This window comes from Camelus ferus, chromosome 17 (genome assembly GCF_009834535.1).
Source record: "Camelus ferus isolate YT-003-E chromosome 17, BCGSAC_Cfer_1.0, whole genome shotgun sequence".
NCBI lineage: Eukaryota > Metazoa > Chordata > Mammalia > Artiodactyla > Camelidae > Camelus > Camelus ferus.
The window spans coordinates 9,232,202-9,251,982 of NC_045712.1; the positions used below are offsets into that span (position 1 = coordinate 9,232,202).

The 19,781-nt window shown below is 36.2% G+C and overlaps 1 long non-coding RNA gene across 5 annotated transcripts in view; it reads right to left on the minus strand.

The window, feature by feature from the left end:
- The window catches only part of LOC106729852, a 659,616-nt gene that overhangs the window by 260,894 nt on the left and 378,941 nt on the right, over window positions 1-19,781 (minus strand). The window lies entirely within an intron of this gene.

A 19,781-nucleotide genomic window follows, 5' to 3' on the forward strand; every position in this document is an offset into this window, starting at 1 on the left:
TTTCTAACCATTATAACGTAAGTGCCAAAGAACCAGTTAGTACTGTCAGCACATGTGGCTAGCTGCTTATAATTCTTAATATTTTTCCTCAATAAAAATATTTGGCTTAATATCAAAATCACCAAAAGGACTAGACACAGGTTGGCCCAAATCATTCATTCTTTCTGAATTTGTACCAACTGCTTTCCACAAAGAAGATGCCCACTCAGCTGGAAGAAAGCTGGAAGAATGAAAGAATTTTTGCTCTGTCAGATGCCAAGAGTGGCTCTGACTGACTTCCTCACTGGGTTGATCAAATCAAGCATTTGCCTCCTTAAAAATATAAAGAGTTTTATGTCCCTCAGCTTGTTGAGGGCAATGATTTATCTACTACTAATGAGGGAACATCATACCCTCAAATAAGATCAAATTCAAGAACTAAGGAAAAATGTACTTTCTGATCATGAGAGAGAACACATTTTTCATAGAAGAATATCTGGTTAGAGAAGGGAGGTGATGATAAACGTGGGAAACGATTAACCTTCCAGCTCCAATGAAAACAAGATGTTGATCACGAAACTAAAATTTCTAGTGCCTAGTACTTAAAAATCTATCACAAATAACTATTGCCTTCCAGACATGTATAATTGATCCTGTCTGTATCAACAGTAAGTTACTTTTCAGTTTTTTCTTCTGTTAACTTTTTTTCTTCACAGGGTATTATTTTCCTTAAATGGCATTTCCACTGACAACCACACCGAATGCACTGTATAATTATCATGTCTTCAGTTTCTTTTTCTACACTTCTTTTTAATTACAAAATAATACCCTTTTGAAGCACGCATCTCTGATATCTTAACCATCGTTGGGTCAATACAGCAGCGTGCTCATTATCAATATATTTTAATTATTTCATTCTCTCTAATGCCTCGTTTTTGTTTTCCATGAACTGCCAGGTAATTATGTTTGTATCGGGATAAATAATTAACGTTCTCTGAAGCAGAACGGCTATTATTTTCCTTTCTCTCTCTCTCTTTTTTTTTTTTTCTTCAGCCATGGCAATGGAAGAAATAGGCATTTACCTGGATTGACTAAATGTGGTCTTTTCTGGGGGCAAAAGTAACTTACTGGTGATTCAAGAACTGGTTCTGGTGAAGCTCTGAACTACTTAGAGCCTCCTAACTTCTCTAAACAGAACAAAGCTGCCTTCATTACACAGTGAAATTCTCTTCTGTCCTACTTCATGCATTAAGTCATCCTCTCAAAACAGGATGCAGGGTGTCACGGCTGTACGTGCAAAGGCTATTTATATGCATAAAATTAATATATAGTCCTATTCAAAATAATACGCCTTTAAAATAAACTCTAAATATGTAAGGCAACAAAAACATGAGCATTTTCAAAAATACTTACTGAGAAGAACTTGTGTGTGAGTGACAAGGTCAAAGACAAAGTAAAATGAAGGTGATGTTCAGTAGGTGAGGCTTGAGAGAAAGACCACAAGGCAGATGAATGGAGCAAAGCCAAGCTGTGGCATTGATCATAGTTAATGCCATTTCCTCATTGAGTGAAAATTGCTTCTCAGTAACTTGGAGTATCCATTCCTCGAAGGTGCTATTCCAGAAGGAAGGAAAAGGTAGTCTAGTGCTATCTGTGTGACCTTCTGCAAGTTACTTAACCTCTCTTGCTGGCAGCTTTCTCACCTGTGAAGTAAGGCTAATAAGAGTGTCTGAGCACACTTTTAGAATGCCAGTTTTGTAATGCAGGTTGTTATCTAAAGACACCTTTCAAATTCCTACAGTCCTTCAAGCTAAACATCCCAACAGCTTCAAATCAGATGCTTTCAAAGATCCTCACCATTTTGGTCACTCTCCTTTTGTCTGTGCTCAAGTTTGAAGTTCTCCAATCAACTATGGATGCTCCAGAAAGAGTCTGAACTCACATACCAAGAGAAGATAACAATCCTCTCCGCTTTCATCCAACTATAAAATTTAAATACTCAAATATTCAGCTTTCTGGTTTTCTCTGTTTTTCTCCTTCCCTTTGTATTATTAAGTCTGACAAATGTGTTGTTGGTTCTTTTCAACGTCCCCACATCTGCCAATTACTGGGCTGAGCGCCAGTGGCACAATGTGGGAGCGCCTGTTCTAATCCCTACCTTTATGACAGTGTTAAACTAGAGAGAGCCAAGGGTTCACCTTTAATTTTGATAAGTCAATATTCTCATAGAAGGTGCAGTGATACGGTAAGTCAAATCCCTCACTAGGAATGAAAACATTCAGAAGAACCAGATTTTCCCTTTAAATAATAAGTGAGATGCAAGAGGAGAAGAACTGTTGATGGACTTTAAAGACCATGATCTGGGAGAGGGGGACAGCTTACTTCAGGCATCTCTAAACTGCTAATCTTGGACTGGTTGGTCAAAGTCACCATTATCACAAATACTGTAGAAAAAGACACTTCAATAAAAAAATTGAATTTTATGACTCCTACGGAACGATTCTGCCCCAGACTTATGTGCTAAGTAAGTATGGTCATCCCTAAATGATATGACAAACAATACTAACGCATTTTATACTCTGAACCCTAGAACTGGATTAAGCATTGAACACTTCCTAATCCTCACACGTCTTTCACTAAATTCATGCTTATGTATTTTCAGAATCTTACCTGTCCTAAAACCACATTCATTCTTTTATAACTCATACAAAAAAATATAACTGAGCAGCTACTGAGTGCAAGGGAATGGTGGTTTCTGATCAGGGCTTTTGTAAAAGCACTTAGTCAGTATAATGTCCAACATTATTATGTCATCTTTCATTAGGAATATGCAACACTGCATCCTTCACGTCCAAATATCTGCATTCTTTCTATGACCCTGAAAATGAGTTCAGACTCCACTCCTACCATTTTGCTATATTTAAAGAAGAGACAAAAAAAGAAAAAAATAACAACAACAAATAACTATGAAATAATTTCATGCTCAGTGAGATAAAAAGTGCTTCAGTTTTCACAGAAAGGGTTTTACGCTGGGATTTAGGTAAACTCCAGCGTAACAAGATAGCTGTTCCTCCATGCTCTAGCCATATGCAAATACAAAATTTTCAAATACTCATTTCTGAGGCAAGATATTAAACAAATCTTTAAAATTCATAGTTAATTTAATTATTATCATTTGAACTTTCTTAAGCAACCCATTCCTAATAAAAGCATTTAACAAGAGGAAATAGAAAGCATTACTAGGATTTTCAAGCTTTAAATCTGACAATTCATGTATTTAAGACAGCCTAGAGGGGAGAAGGCACAGCTCAGGGGTAGAGGGCGTGCTTAGCATGCACAAGGTCCTGGGTTCAATCCCCTCACTAACCAAACAAACAAACAAGCAAACAAATAAATAAATGTAATGACCCCTTCCCTCCTTCAAAAGGCAGCCTGAACCTCCTAAGTGTTGCCATTTGGAGGCTGACTACAATGTAAACGAATATTTAAGCAAGATTAGGCAACATAATTTTGATCTTTGTATGTTCATAAAATCACAGAGACTAATACAATTCAGGAAAATTAGACTTCTAAGGGAAAAGTTTAAAAATCCTAGTAGTAACATGATTTTAATAAAACGCCCTTCTATGTAAAAGCTGTGTACGATAAATAATATTTAGACAACACGGCATCCATTTTAAGAACTGGCTAAAATCCTCTAGCCACATAAAGAGTGTCGTTTATCTTGTAAAATCAACTTCAGAGCAGCAAGATAATGCTTAGTTTTACAAGATTCTTGCCTCAGTGATGGGTGTTTATAACCAAACAGCAGATCTAGGGCAAGATACCTACACAGTCAAACTAAACAGCTAAGAAATTTGATGGAAACAAAGGGAGAGTTGCACAAATAAGTTTTAAGCTTTGTATCTTGGAAATCAAATGACTCTGCAGTACTGCAGAAAGAGTCATCACGGAGCTGCCTTCGAACGGGTTCAGCTGTATCCAGCGTTTACACAGAGCCGCTCTGCTTTCACTATCCCCTGCCTTGTTTTCTCACTTTGTCTGGGACTTTATTTGAAAAACTGAGCTTCAGTGATGCTTGGAAATAAGCATTTTAAGCACCCCCCAAAGAAATAACTCCAACTAAAGAAAGACTTTAAAATATTTTTCAAAAAATCTTTGAACTTACAGGGCATAACATTTTTTCCTGTTTTCCAATAATATGAGGTTACAAATACAGTAATATACTTTCTCCAAAACTGTTCTTAGAAAACAACAAAAACTATACATGTACACCTTTTGGGGAAAAAAGGTGGAGAGTTCTGCCTTTAGCAGACAAACAGAAGGGAAAAATCTGTCTGAATAAACTTTTAAAAAATTGCTTCTTTTATGTTATTAAGTAAGTCTGTCCATACTGGTTCAACACAGAGAAGTTAATAACCTTGCACAGTACAACAGTGGTAGCAATTCACTAACTGAATAAATATTCCCAATAGAAGGATGCATTTTCTGTCAGAAATAATAAAACATGTTAAAGTAATTTTCATTGCAAAAAAAAAAAAAAATAGAATTGCTTGTATGTATCTAAAGTGACAAAAAGGCAAATCAAGTGATGACCAGAAACAGAACTGAGAACAGTAAGTAAAAGTGGTGATCTTATCTCTCTCCACTTTCTGAACCAGTGACAATGGGGCAAAGGGGAACATCAGTATTCTGGATTCTGCCTGGCTCCCAGTTTTTGGAAATTTTTGGAAATTAGAGAGTATGTTGTCACAGACTACCAACCTTCATTTTTAAATGTAAAATTCGACAATAAATTTTTTCACAGTCTAAGAAGATGGAAGATGTCATTACATTATCTTCTCAGTAAGTTAATACCATGGAAGTTATCAGGGTACCAAAAAAGTAATGGAGTCCTCTATTTTCCAGTATTTTCTAACTTTTTCAAATAGAGAAAGAACACAGAAAAAAAATTAGCACATAAAGAGAAATTTAATGTCGAACGTGATAAAACAGAAAATTCTTTTCAAACTATAGTTTTCAAAATATTTGCCCCCCCCAAACTCTTCCTCTGTGCCCATCTATTTATTATTCATATTTAACTTTCACTTTGCTCAGACTATAGACCCTGGTATCAGAAGTTCTAAGTTTGAATTTTGGCTCCACTATTCACCAGCTTTAAAATCTTGTGCAAGGTATTTTTTCTCTTAAGGCTCAGCTCTACCTCTATAAAAATGGAAATCACAACCATATACTACTTTATGAAAAATGATCAATAAATGTGGTTGCTATTTTATCTTTTTATTACTATTATCATTACTCCTCCTCCTCCAATTATTAATCCTAAAATTCCCATTAAAATACTTTTCTGAAAGTAACAGATGGAATACTTTTAAATGTGAACAATAGCATAGTTATTTGAATGATTTTAATCTGTGTCCCAGCTATGTGAGGTATTCCATTTGTGATTAAAAAAAAAAACAAAAAACACAATTCCTAAATGAACATTTGGTTTCCTTTCTGTAAAAAGGGGATACGAATGTTTGCCTCTGGGTTTTGAGCGAATTAAGTAAGATTATGTATGGAAATCATAAACACCCTGCAAAGGCTAATAACTGTGAGGAAAGTAAGCAACTGCAACTTTTGAAAGAAAAGATATCACCATTAAAGGTCTATAAATACTGTGGCGGGGAAGCAATTTTTATGATTTATGTGGGTTTTATCTGCCGACTTCTCTTGACACACTGTGGTATTAAACGTATTACATTAAGTAGTTGAAATCAGATTGAATACAATTCATTCTGGTCCACTTGCTGAAACATGCCAATCGAATGTTTTCCAATTTTCTCACATAATATTCCTCTTGTCCTTTGGGGTCATGTGGTAATTTCTGCAGGGAAAACAGTCTTATCACTGTTAAACTGATCAAAGTGTGACTACGAATACTGCCTTAGGACAAATGATGTGAACCTTTCTATCATCAAAACATCTGCAAATTTCTCTCTTATATATGTGTCAATAAGGGAACGTATGCTGGTTGAATTTCCTTCCCCCTAAAACACCTGATATACACCTGGCATGTATAATTGAATTCAAGAAAAATTGGTGATGGGAACTTTTAGGAATTAATTAACAAATTCATGTAATAAGACAACGCCCAAATCTTACAAAGCCATAAATCATTTTCCAAAGTCTTAACTGTAAATCCATTTTGCAAATGTGAGTTAATATGCTGGTTCCTAAAATATTACTCTACATAAATATTGCTTTTGTACCTTTTCCAGAATTATGTGTGGTAGCCCAGAAACCTCCCCATGATATAGGCCACTCAAGGTCATTTACAGGCAGTTTAAAATAATCTCAGCCTGATTTTTGTCATGTACTGGTATAGTTCATGTTTTGTAGACATGTTTTTAGTTTAAAAGAAGACATATCTTATTTTGCTAAATGGGACCCTGATGAAAAAACTTAGTAAAATATTTGCTTTGGCAGTAATGAAGGCATTATATGTTTCTTTGTGTAAGCACGTGCACACACACCTGTGTGGAATACATATCTCTACCTGAAAATTAAGCTTTAAAAAAATAACATAATTGAAAATGGGATGATGTTAATTTTTGCCATCTTTTTGTTTTAATTGATTGTCATAAGCTAAGTCACTGTTTGATGCTTTGCACATACATTTGAAAGATTACAAATGAGGAGATTGGTCCTGGCCCATTCCATGTGTACATGTCATTTAAGTGGAGCTGCAGTCAAGAAATATGTAATAAAAATGACAGCTTCCTTTTGAAAATCTAAATGTGAAGCTATGCATGCCAACATAATTTTCAAAATGGCAAATAAGAATAAAAATAATGGATTGCAATTAGTCATAAAATAGAAAAATGTATGCATTCTTTCATTGGCAGGAGGTTGACTGCGCCCATTGAGTTAATTTGGCTGAATAGCTGGTTGGGTGAGTGCTCCCTTCCCCTCTCCTGATATGAGGGTTTCCACTGTCCCATCTAAGTTTCAGAACAATAGGAACCTAGGCCTTAAGTGCAATGATCTTCCCTATTATGAGTTTTATTATCATTAAAAATATTCTGAAATCCAAATGGAATATATTCCAGAATGTCAGATAATATGGTCCATGTATATAACACATACACTGAGGGCTCCTTCTTTATTTAAATATCCAACATGTCATCTTAACATTCTGTTTAACCTAATGTTAATGCTCACAGTTCTAGGTTTTCAGCTCCTGTGGTTTTACTTCCACCGATTTATTACTGTTTTTATTTTTCTATATCAAGTTTCTTATTAAATTATAAATAAAAGTATATGTTGATGGTGGTATTCTAAACATATTACCTTGAATAATAGGAGTGTTTATTGCCTTTAAACTCTAAATGACATACTTTGTACTAGGTTAAATGTTCTCCAACAATATAACAAAATATAAATCATCTGGTGGAACCCACATCCTAAAATATAACCAAGTCTATATTCATATTAACTCATGGAAAATTCTTTTCTGCACTGTTTGAGAGTGTATGCTTAATGTTTTACTATTGTTTATTCTTCAATAACTAATCACCCTTCTTGGTCTTCCAAAGGTTCCTGGTATTTCACTAGTTTACACACTGATTGAATACTGTTCCCAGAATTGCTTGTGGCATAAGGCCAACAGCTGTGATAATCAGCTATAAGATTTATTCCAGGAGAGAAGAGTTGTAAACATAAGGCGGCACGCTAAAAATGAATACTGATGCTTTCTTTGAGATGGTTAAAAACTTTTGTGCCTTCAATGAGCACTAATGCCAGTCTTTACACTCTTAAACTACATGTGAGCTTTGATTGTGTGGGAAAAAGGCATGTTCATTAGATTTGGCGATTTGATTTTTCTATTAATCATTATTAGCCAGTGTAGCAAATTGAAATGATTTCTTTTCACAAAGGCAAATGCAGAAAAAATCACAGAGAATACTTTCAAAGCTCCCCCCCTTTATGGAAATTAAGGGATTAACTGTTATACATGATCTGACACATTTACTGCTATAGGATATGTTATATTGGTTGATGGGTGGAGTAAAAGTACAAAGGAAGCCAAAAAAATTCAAAGGGAAACAGTTGGCAGGTAAATGCACTGAGCTAGAAAAGAATAATAAGGAGAAATGAGGTGTGAGTGGGAAACAGGACACAATTATTTCTTAAATAAAAGAAATAAAAGCAGAGAAAAGTAACTTACAGTTTACAGAATGTTGAGAAGAAAAGGTTGCAGAATATTAATCTTAAGCAGGGGGAAAGAAAATAGATAACCACTGAAACATGGGAAAGGTAAAGAAATAGAATTCAATGAATTTGGGAGTTTGAGATTTACAAATGTTACCACTAAATGTAAAAACAGATTTAAAAAAAACCCGAATTTCTTCTGTATAGCACAGGGAACTATATTCAATGTCTTGTCATAATGTTTAATGAAAATGAATATATGTATGTATATGCATGACTGGGACATTGAGCCATACACCAGAAATTGATACACTGTAAGTGACTATATTTCAGTTAAAAAAAAAAATGAAGGTAATTCATGACTACATAAAGACAGGTGTTTGGGTGGATTTGAGGGGTTGCAGAAGAGTTAAGGAATAAGAGAATCTAGAAAGCCCGGAGTCAAAACGACAAGAGTACTATGATTCCCACAGGATCTGGTGGGCCCTATGGGTACTCTGAGTTCATCCAGAGGTCACCAAAACTTCCTCAAGAAAACATCCTCAGATTTGCCAAACATGTGTTGAAAGAGCTCCCTTTATTTTTCCTTTTGAGAATGTATCACCACTTCTAATTATTTACCTGTGTCACTGTCTAATTTTCTCTCACAGGGGAAGAGACACCACAGAAATCCTGGTAGGGCAACCTCACCACGACAGCAGCAAGCTTACTGCGGCGCCCAAACAACAGTAGGCATTCAGGAACGCTGTTTGAATGAAAAAACACACGAATGGACTAGCTACCCTGTGTGCAGAAATCCTGCTTGAAATTAGGAATTAGAGTAACAGGAAGAGAAATAACAGTTCAATACAAAGAAAGAATTCTTAGGAAGGGCTTGCAAATAAATGGGGAGGAGGCAAAAGAAGAAACCTAGGGGAAAGAGAGTTTTGGAGGTTGAAAAACATAAAACTAGACAGTGAGGGAGGTGTGAAATGAAGGAGGTAAACATGGAAATTAGAGTTTAAATCTAATTTCATGCCCAAAGAGGCATCTAACAAAACATGTGGCAACCCTTACATGTTCTGAATATGAAAATCTAAGATACTGGTAAATATTGAAAATATAAATGGTAAAATCATAAACTCTTATACATGAGGCTTTTCTCCAGAATACAGTAATTTTTTTTCATTCAAATATCTAATGAAATAATAACAGTAATTTTTATTTATTGAGCGCATATTCTGTGCCAGCTACTGCCTGATTCTCGCATGTGTTTTGTCTTCAAACACATGGGTGAGACTTACTATTGTGATCTATCTATTCCAGCTTCACTAGCTCACTTCTCTCTCACTCTCAAACTACCTACATCCCATATCCTACCCACCCCGCCCCATTCCTCTGAAATTCTTTTTATGAAGGTTGCTGTGTCCCACCTGTTGCCAACTCTTCAAAGACCTTCTTCTACCTGCTCACAGTCTACAGAACAAGTGTGAAGGGAATCAGGCTTAGAACGGCACTGCCCGCATACTGCCTCCCTCAGGACATCTCTGGGGCCTTTCTCTGCAGAATGATTCCAAAGAGAAAGCGACTTATGTGCACAGCTGTGCTGGCCAGGTGCATCCGCATTTAGACTACAGTTGCTAAAAGCAGAAGTGGTAGGTGGCATGAAACGGTTGTGTGTGATGACTTCCTCTCTGCCTATCCGGTTAAGCCACTCTCCAGGCTCTACAGAGCGCCATAACACAACACTCCACCAAGAAGGGGAGACGTGAACACGGTCCCAGCCAGATGGACGTGAGTTCCAATCCTAGCTGCAATTTACACTGGCCGTAGGAGCTTGGAGAGGAGGTTTTTTGTTTTTTTTTTAAATTGAAGTATAGTCAGTTACAACGTGTTTTCCTTTGGGAAATAGAAATAAGGTCTCTTTAGCACCTACGTTGGTGCTTGTTAAGTTCTGAACAAAGGCTTGCCACGTCCTTAGCTGAGTGGGCCATTTAGCAAGTTCACGAAGCTGGGTTCTTTTTATACTTCTGTTACAAAAGGTGATATGTTAGTTTAAATGAGGGAAACCTTAACTGCTGTTCAAAAGTGTTAGCACACAGAGGATGCAACTCAACGTTTTCTGCATGTAGGAAAGGTTCATGCGAAATAGATCTGCCTTTTTACAATTCATGTACTAGAAGAGAATAATGACTATGATCACAGGAGTATCTTCACTGGCAGTGGAAGAATAAATGAAGTGCTCACTAAGGAATCTGCCTCCTGGATTTTCTTTCCTGGTTGTTTCCTGGCTCTGAATAATACTTTAAAGATACTGTCCCCCACATTCCCTAGTAGCTTCTCCTGTTGTGTGGGCCTTCTCTCTTTTCTTTTCTAAATGATCTATATTTTATTGTGCCATGGAAGGGATGACACACCCAGAAATATCAGAATGAGCAAAGGGGATTATAGCTGGATTTTGAGATTTTGAAAGCTTAATTTCCAGGTCAATGGGAAAGACTCACGTGCACAGCTAAGAGACTTGGGAGAAGGTAAGTGGGTAAAAACAAAAATTTCCACCTCACTCCTGAGAATACACAAGATTTCCTCAGTTGTAGGGCACTGGGAACAGATGCTGTGGGAACAGAGTAAGGGCCAGAGATGTCGTGAAGGGCCCCTCTCTCAGGAGTAGAGTTACTATCCAGCTACCCAGCCTTCATATGAACAAGCAATGCCCTGGAATCAACCGAGAGCTAACTTGGTGCCCTCAGAACCACACAGCTGCCATCCAAGTGAACGTCATTTATGCCACCTCAGAAAAGCCATGTTACTCACTGAAATTTAATTATTTAAAGTCTGTTCGCCACATGCAGAAAACACTGGAAGAGATTTATTAAGAATATATAAGATCTGAATGAAACAGATGTATCAAGCATGAAACACTACAAAATTATTGAATATATATTTACATAAATACATACCTCATATGTAGGTACTAGATATATACTGCACTTGAATTAGGGATCGCCTAGTAGAAAAGCCTTAAAATCACAAAAACGCCCATTTTTTTCATTTTAAGTCTAATACAAATATAATCAAAACTGTAATGGAAATTGGAGGAGTCGACAAAAACATCCTAAACTTCAGTAACTCTTCACACTCTCAGGTTTCTGTTCTCCTTTCCCAATCCTAACACACACAGGGGAGTGACAAAGGACTTTTCAATGTTCCCTGAATAAATGCTGTCCCCTTTCTTCCTGACCAGTAGTGAACTTCAATTCATTCCTCCAGACCTCTTTCATACATAAGTGCCACAGCCCAGCATTGAGAACAAGGGCTCCAAGAAACAGGCACCTGGGTTTATGCCTGGTTCTTCTTTCCAGATGTTGCGAAGTTGGACAATTAACTCACCTTCTCTAAGGCTAGTTAAGCCCAATTCTAAAGTGGGCAAATATCTACACCATCTACATCCAGACAGTAGACAGAAGAAAGCCTAGCAAAGTCCTCTGGAATGTCCACTGAACATATCCAGTCATGTTACCTGTCCCTGTCCACTTTCTTTTGAAAGGAAAGGCAACCAGTGCCCTGACTGCTCACTGACAGAGCAGATGCTGTCCTGGTTCAGGCTGTCTCTGGGTGGCCAATTAGATATGCCATGGCCCTGAGAGGAAAGATGACCTGTGAGACAATCGGATTCCACTTCTCAGGAAACTGAAGTGAAGGGACTGAAAGAATTCCCCTGGTGGGAACAGGAAGAGTAAAAGGAGAGTACGACGTGGAGACGGTCAATCGGCGTTAACAGAGGATCACCAGAACAAAGTCTTCGTACATCCTGATGCCCAATAACGTAGATGGGTGAGATCATTCAGACCCATCCTTCTGCAAGAAACAACTGAAAATACTGAAATAAATTTTAAAACACCTTCTTAGTCACAGGAACTTGCTGACTGTGTAGCAAGGAATTATCACAGCAGTATCTGAGTGGCAGTGGGAAGCCAGAAAAGTGGATCCTCACAGACCTTACAGAGCCAGGAGAACCTAACTGACTTTGGAGATGTCACAGAATGCAGAGAATTCAAAGCCGAGCCCACCCAGGGTAGGATGTCTAAGATGACAGCCTCCACCCATGCCACTGGGTCCCAGCAAGGCTTCATACTCTAGGTAAGGACAAATCAAAGGTACACTCACCACATCCCTGCTAAGCCCAAAGGTCTTACGTGAAGTTCTCTACCTGCTGAGCAGAGCAGGAACATAAAAAAAATCTCTGAGAAATTATAACAAGCCCCTTCTTGCTAGGATATTCCAGACAAAATATTAATACCTGGGTGGTCCAAAAATGTTCTTGCCCCAAAGTCCTCACCCCTTGAACTGTTTGTTATTATTATTATGACAAAAAAAAACATAGAACATAAAAATTTACTATTATAACTATTTGAAAGTGTACAATTAGTGGCATTAATAATATTGTGACTACAAGTCACAATATTATGTATCTATTACCACTATCTAGTTCCAAAATATTTTCATCACCTCAAATGGAAACCCCAAACCCATTCACTCCCCCTTCCCCCCTCTTATCAGTCCCTAGCCATTACTAACCTGCTTCCCATCTCCATGGATCTGCCTATTCTGGGTATTTCATATGAATGGGATCATATAATATGTGGTCATCCATGTTCAATTTATTTCAGTTAGTGTAACGTTTTCAGCGTTCATTCAGTTTGTAGCAAGCATCAGTACTTCATTCCTTTTAACGGCTGAATGATACGCCATTGTATGGATTTAGTATATTTTGTTTATCCATTCATTCATTGTTGAATATTTGAATTTTTTTCCCATCTTCCTTGAACTATTTTAAAAAGGTCTTACACTGGTAGTGGTCATGACTCTGGGCACTTGGCAGAAACAAAAGAAATCTGAGAAAGACATCTTGATCCAAAGAATTCAAGTAACTTAGGAAAATGAGCAGGTCATTAAAAAATAACCAACTATGTAAGGAAACAAAGCATCATGACTGAGCACCAGCATAATAAGCAACAGATAGCAGTAACAGAACTGCGAAGTTTCAGATCCTAGAATGAGCAAGTGGAGATTATAAAATAATAAAGATTTTTAAAAATTATATACAAGTTGGATTAACACAAAGATCTAAATAAATAATAATAGAGTTGAAAAGTAGATATGGAAAACAATGGGAAATTTGAATGAAAATGCATAAAGTTGGAGACACCAAAAATTAGACAATATCAGGTACCTGAATAACCATTCTATGCCTTGGCAAATGTATTTATTATTTTTAATTCCCTGAGATTCTACATCTGATCTTTCTCAAAATATTATTACTCAATATAATGTGTTTGATATTGAGTTCCTGGCCAATTATAACATTGTTCTTAGCTGAAAATATTATCAACTTTATGATATTCAGCACCTCAAACATTTCTGGAATGTGTTATGATAAAAGACAAACACTATTTGTGTATTTCATTCTGGAAACTCGAAGATGCATAGAAGGATTTGACAGTGGAGTGAAATCCACTATGTAGGGCCAAAAAGCAGTCATGAAATGTTAAAATCTGGGAAGTCAGGTAGTTATTAAAGCTTACTTTCCTTTAAATACAAACATGGACTCAAAAATAGGGGAATGAAATTTAACAGACAAGCAAATAATAGTAATTCAGGACGTTTTAAAAATTATGAGAAATATCTTGAGATGTTTTATTTGACTAAAATTTAAGAATTCTTACCAAATATAACTTAATTCCTGATCTCTTCCTGATAATTGTATGCAAAAGACCAAATCATACGAACGAAAAATGAAAACTTTAACCCATCACTAGATTGCCTCCAGAATGCTAAACATCCAGATGACTGATGTCAGCAAAGCTTTTATCCTGTTATATACCCACACTCAATGAGGAATTAGGTAAGCATTAAAGATTTCAAGGAAAAAAAATTTCACCATCCATATTAACATAGCGAGATACTCTGTAACACGACAAAAGCTTAGGCAAAACTGGTTCTGACTCCCACCCACCTAAAGAAAGAAGTATCAATTTCTTATCACCTCTAACCAAAACTATACAGAATTTTACATTCAAAACTCCAGACACATAACAGAAATTCAACAAAAATATTTGAATGCAGGCAATCCTTGCTTTGCATGGCATCGAGTTAACTGAAACTCCTGCACTGCGTCCTCTCTAAAGCAAGGACTGTCTGTATTCTAAACAGCTCACTATTTTGCACAAACACAAGCAAATGCAACTGTCTCACTACATGGGTGAGATATAGAACTCTTTGAGCTATTTAAAATATACTTTGTTTTCCCAATTACCATTCTGTTTCTATAAAATAGGGAGGGAGGAAGGGAATTTGATTTGCACAAAGTTACACTGATTAATAAAAAATTCTGTATTTATCTGAGAATATTATTCTGGGGTCTATTTAATGTGACTGAACAGACACAGATTACCATATATAACCTTAAGTGAAACTTAAAATGCTCATTCCCGCGAGCTTTATTTTATGCTCTGCATTCAGTTAAGTACATTCTATTCTGAAATGCGCTCTTTTAAAAAGGACTCTACAAGCACAAACAGACAGATGGATTAATTACATTAAAAACTGACATGTTAAATATAAAGTTAAAGAAGCCAAACTTATGCAAATAGAAAATTTATCATTTAATACCCAATTGAATCTAAATGAATTCTTTCTTACTGTCATCAGATTTCAAAACATTTCAGGCATGGGATAAGAGGTAATTTATCTGGCATCACAGAAATCTGAGAAAATAATTTCCCTTTCCTTTTAGATTTTGAGAAGAATCAACTATTTATAGACTAATATTAAAAATAATAATAAACCTTTAGGATAGAGACTTTTTTTTTAGAGAGAGTAGGTCAATGTAAGAAAAATATAGACCCTTCATTTCCCCAAATCAGCATTTTCTTTTCCAAACCTCATTGTCCTTATCTCATATTGCTAGAAAAATAGCAATTACTGAGTAACAGAAGGTTCACTTTTCTCCAGAGCACTTTCATGGGCAGAGTCACCAATTAAAAGTATTGCCAGATTTCAAACGATATCATAAAAGACACATAATTTTTTCTCTCGTTTTTATAAATCAAAAGGAAGGAACGTAACTATCTATAATAGCTGTAAATTTATTAAATTTCTCTACTTATAACTCACTTATTTGCCAAACTATAACTGTAACTACCCCCACCAGATACTTAGTGTAGGGGTTAAGAACACTGCCTCCACTTACGTCCCAGCTCTGTGACTACTACATATTCTCCTTGAGCAATGTTACTGAACTGCTTCCCACCTCAGTTTATGCATCAGTTAAATGGAATAATAATAGTTAATATCTACCCCATAGTTAAGAGGATTAAATGAGTTAAACCCCAAAGCATTCAGAGGAACATAATAAATGCTCAGTAAATACTGCAAAAATAGAAATAAAACATAATCACGGAAATCTGGGTGATGATAAAAATGATTGTAAATGGATAGATTTCCAGTCTGACGTAAGTTTTAGAAACTTCCTATTTATTTCTCATTCTATTTCTAATCTTCCTCCTCCAAAGTATCCTATTTGTATAACAACAGGGCAGGTCCATATTTTACCTTATCTTCCAAACTTTCTAAGTTAGTATTTCTCTGTTACAGCAGGAGGGGAATATGAGAGGAAAGGCAGGGTACACATCAGTATCTGCAGGGAGTAGGCTGATTTGTAGATGAGTTATCTGAAAGGGTTGGATGGTGATATTAATTCAAAGATGAGTCCTCATACACTGACCCCACCCCTTCTCTCTCCTTAGACCCAAAGAAGCAATTAGTTCCTCACAAAACAGCAGCATCAACAGTTTAGCAGGGGTCACGGGAAATGGAACTATTTTTAAAGCCAAGTCTACAATTGTAAGTCTTATAAAAAATCAATTAAAACAAGACTTGGAAAATTATTTCAACACATTTATCAGTAAGTATCTCACATTTGCACGTGCAAATCTGAAATCTCCCTTAGGAACATATGAAATGCGAACTTGTTTTATTTGCAATAATAACTTAATAATAATGGCTGCAAATTAATATACAGCAGCACTGTGATAAATCTGCTATATGGATTATGTCATTTCATTCATATCTCTGAGGGACAGTAACTATTAAACCTTATGGCATAAAGATTTTAAGTTACTCATCAAGTGGCCAGAGTCCACTTGATGGAAAATCAGATTCTTCTGACTTCAGAGTGCATGCTCTCAAGCTCTTTCCTATAGTCATGAATTTTTGTAAATTATTTGCTTGGTCAGATTCTCCTTGCTGCAGAAATGATCATGGCACTCTCTAACCTTGCTGAGAGGAGAGAATTCAGCTTTCTTTGGGAGAGGTACATCCACCTGAGGATTCTTCAGAGCACATCTCTGTCCCACCTGGAACCTAAATTCCCCCGAATTGGGTTTATTGTTACTCTAATTTTATTCTTCAGATGTCAGCCATGTCTTTGGACATAAAAGAGAATGAACTTTTGAAGTCATTTCCAAGGACTTCCGATCCTTTTCGCCTGCTAGAACTTTCAAGTACTAAGATTTGAATTCTTGCATCAAATTCTCAAATCAGATGTAAAAGCTCTGAAAGACTTAAACAGCTTTCATGTTGAGAGACTAGATATATTTGAAGGGGAAATGACATGTATTCAATTTTAATGTTAGAATTCAAGTTATTTAAACTGAGCTGAGGTGGTTAGCCCCAAGGTTTGTGTGTGGAAAACAGACGAAAATATTGAATCCATTTTAATAGTGTGAACATACGGACTAGATGGAAAATTTAATGGAGGCATCTTTCTCCTGGTTTCCTTCCTTGTTATTATATTTCAGGCAACAGCTCCATCCTGCCAAGTCATCATACTACACTGAATTTAGAACTCTTATGGGCACATGCTTTCAAAAGGAAGATTCCCTTACCATAATATTAGTAATTTCAGGCAGCTTATTTGAAAGTCAGTGGAAATTTAGGGTGCCCCAACAATATACTGACTTCCAAAAGTAGAAATGTGGTTCTAATATAAATGCTTGCAAATATTACTGTCGTCCTCTCTTGGGCTATATTTACTTCTGAAAAAATGAAAATGATAGTTTTATTTTAGCAAGAGCAAGTATGGAAATCTTTAATTTAAAAGACATTGGTAAATCTTGTGTAACTGTCGCAGCATTGAATTTAACACTGAATTTTCCTTGTAAACTCATGTATTCAAAGAGATGGGTAGAGTAAGACTCTCAGTGACAGTTTTTAAAGATTAACCATTTTGTCCCCATTGACCTAGTAAGGTATGGGGAATTCACGGTAGGTATAGGAAGGGCTGTTGTATGTACATACTTGGCTCAGAAGACAGAGTTCTCATGCCATGAAGGGAGACATTCAGAAACTAAGTGCACAAAGTATTTGTTGCCGAGGAAAAGGAGAGAGGTCTAAAAGTGATTGTTCTCTGAGCCTTTGCTCTATAGCTCATCTCAGACAGATAATACCAGTTGCAAAACTGGTAAAGGAATAAATAGTCGTATAAGGCAGGGTAGTTTTGTATTCTGATGTGCCTAGGAAGTTTTATTGCGCTACAAAGTAAGATACCTTTTGAAATGGGCATACACTTTTAAAAATAATTCATTATTTTAAAAAATTATTTTCCTTTTATTAATAAAAGTCTTTTCATAGTAGGAAATGTAGAAATACATACAAGAAGAAATAAAAACTGTAAAAACCACTTACAAAAGTACTTTCAGAGATAACTAGTATGAAGAATTTCATGCATCCTCTAAAATATCTGCATGCACGTGTGTGTATGTTTGTTTGTTTATATAAAGTATGAATGGAAACAGAAATACACACAATATTTTGTAATCTGCCGTCTGTATGTATGTTAGGAGCATTTTTCACAGAGATTAATTTTTTTTCTTTAAAACTTAATGTCTATCTGTAGGGCAAATAAGAAGAATTCAAATTCTGGACTTAATACTGGACCATCTTTCTTCCAGAACAACAAAGTGGCTGGAGATGTTGAAAAGCCATCAACTTTAAGGGGAAGAAATCTTGCTATACTAGATTTGCTGTAATCCAAAGAAAGGAATGCTGGGCAGGACCAGAAATATATTATTCATATGCTAGATACTGACAAAACTCCAGAGATGATAATGCTAAGATGTGCTACCAAATCTAAAAAGGATAATGACTCATGTTATTTCTAAATCTTCTTATCCACAGATTTATCTAAAGCATTCTTTTCTTTAATAAAAGTACAAATAGAAGTCAGGCTGCCTGGGTTTGAATCCTGAGTCCTAAGCCTCAGGGTGCTCTTCTGTAAAATGGGTATGAGTAATAGGTTGCTGTGAGAACAAATGAGACGGGGGCTCGGAACAGTGCCTAGTGCAATCCACGAAGTCCGTAAGTTAGGCTGTTGCTGTTACTGTTTGGTTAGGCTACTCTCCTTTGATTACTGGAAACTCCCCGACAGAATTTTTGAAGTAGAATTACCTTCCTCAAAGATAGGAAGTATAACTTGCTTACCATTGTATGGCTGGCTCCTATCACAGCTGACTTATAATGGGGTACAAAAATAAACAAATAGGCAAAACAAATCAAGCAAAGAAGAGCTCTCCTTGGACCTTACTTGCCCTGCAGGCTTTAATCCATCTTATGAGCTACCTGGTAAAATCTCTGATTAAATTTTAAAACTTAAGTTCGCCAGTATTGGTTTCTGCTGTTAGCAATTAGAGATTACCACTTCTTAAACTGACTCAGATGCTCCCAAGGCCAGCATAGATCTGTGTTCACTGGGGACAAATGTTTAGAGGCAAAGTTATTTTGTTAGTTGGCCAGTCCATAGGGAATCTTTTCATGTAATGACAATGTTTCCCTCAATATATGACCTCAACAGTGGGAAAGTGAAAAATTAAAATTGATGTAAGGAATCATTGCAATTAGAACCAAGCCTCTAGACTTGGTATCTGGGTTCTAAATCCTGCTTTACCCTGCACTTGTTGTGTATTCTGCAGCAAATTATGGAAATTCTCAGTGCTCTATTTCCTTACCTATAAAAGTGGGGATATGGTAATTCCAAACTTATAGGGTATTGTAAGTATACCATGTGCTTAGAGGGTTGTCAAACACAAGAACTCAATAAATGCTAGGAATAATAATATAAATAATGGTTAATAAGAAGAACAGCCTAGAACCAGCTCTATGTTGAGTTGGTTCTTTAAAGAATGATAGTGAAGTCCAGTGAGGGCCCTTAGTAAGTGGGAGTGGTACTAAACCCAACACTAATCTGATTGCATTCTCTGCATTACCAATACACTTAAACTGATGCTTAGTTTTGGAGGAAACAAAATTAAATATAGTAGTCATTAAATTAAATGTGAATGATTGACTTTTCCTATCAAAGGGCAGAGATTACGTCACTGGATTAAAAGAACCCTAGTTATATACTAGTTCTCATTTAAGACAGGAAATGTTAAACAAAAATAAAGAATGCTACACCAGAAATTAACACAACACTATAAATTGACTATACTTCAATAAAAATAAATCAGTTTTTTAAAGGATGTGCAAAGAATGCCCATGAATACATACAAAAGGCAAGTATTGTAGTA